The following is a 1,541-nucleotide window of genomic DNA, read 5'->3' as shown; positions in this document are numbered from 1 at the left end:
TTTCATGCTGTTATTTTTGCATTTGGGCTCAGAATACCAATTGACAAAGACAAGTGTCATCTTATCTAAATTCACAAATATGATGTTCAGACTTTCTTTATGATACCCTAATTGCTGCGAAATGTTTTAACAGATACTCCTCTTAAGAAAATCTGAGGCTCTCTCTTTTACTCTTCTACTCTTTTACTTGTTTCAGTCATTTGACTGTGGCCATGCTGGAGCACCGCCTTTAATCGAGCAACTCGACCCCGGGACTTATTCTTTTGTAAGCCAAGTACTTATTCTATCGGTCTCTTTTGCCGAACCGCTAAGTAACAGGGACATAAACACACCAGCATCGGTTGTCAAGCAATGCTAGGGGGACAAACACACACATGTATATATATATATATACATATATATGATGGGCTTCTTTCAGTTTCCGTCTACCAAATCCACTCACAAGGCTTTGGTCGGCCCGAGGCTATAGTAGAAGATACTGGCCTAAGGTGCCACGCAGTGGGACTGAACCTGGAACCATGTGGTTGGTAAACAAGCTACTTACCACACAGCCACTCCTGCGCCTATTTTGCTATAAAAACAAGAAACCCACACAGTTGTATAATGTAGGTATTAATAAATTTTATGGCCAAATGATAGGAATGAGCAAAACATAGTAAAAAATTGCTTTAGGCAGTTAACAAAGACACAAAGAAAGTATTTAGACACTGATGATGATTATAATGATGGTGGCGGTGGTGGTGGGGAAATAGGGTACTAAATGTATTTGCCATATTCTGAACGCCTTACTTCCCTGGGCATGGATACATTGAAACTCCAATGTCTGGCAGCTGACTTGGCAGACACTCAAAATTATTAACCATCTTACAAACAATAACTCTGAGCACCTTTTCAAACTCCACCTGTCTAACACCCGTGAACATGTTTACAAAGTCAGAAAACAGCACAGCTCCCATGACTTTCGGAAACATTTTTTTCACGCTAAGAGTTGCTGACGCATGGAACAAACTGCCAGCATCAGTTGTTAGTTGTCGGAGCACTGCATCCTTCAAAACTTCCATGCTTCCTTAGATTCGCCAACACTACACCTGATCTTTCTCCCCTCCATACACACACAAGCGTGTATCTGACTCATACACTGTTCGCTTCCCAGACATTTGTACATTACTGCATATGCTTTATACGCACTTTCTGACAAGTTGTGGTGCACCTGAGCACTGTATACAATAATTTCATTATTATTGTTATTATAACACCCGTGAACATGTTTACAAAGTTAGAAAACAGCACAGCTCCCATGACTTTCGGAAACATTTTTTTCACGCTAAGAGTTGCTGACGCATGGAACAAACTGCCAGCATCAGTTGTTAGTTGTCGGAGCACTGCATCCTTCAAAACTTCCATGCTTCCTTAGATTCGCCAACACTACACCTGATCTTTCTCCCCTCCATACACACGCAAGCGTGTATCTGACTCATACACTGTTCGCTTCCCAGACATTTGTACATTACTGCATATGCTTTATACGCACTTTCTGACAA

The sequence above is a fragment of the Octopus sinensis genome, linkage group LG2, assembly GCF_006345805.1.
Source record: "Octopus sinensis linkage group LG2, ASM634580v1, whole genome shotgun sequence".
Lineage (NCBI taxonomy): Eukaryota > Metazoa > Mollusca > Cephalopoda > Octopoda > Octopodidae > Octopus > Octopus sinensis.
This window is presented reverse-complemented; position numbering follows the sequence as displayed.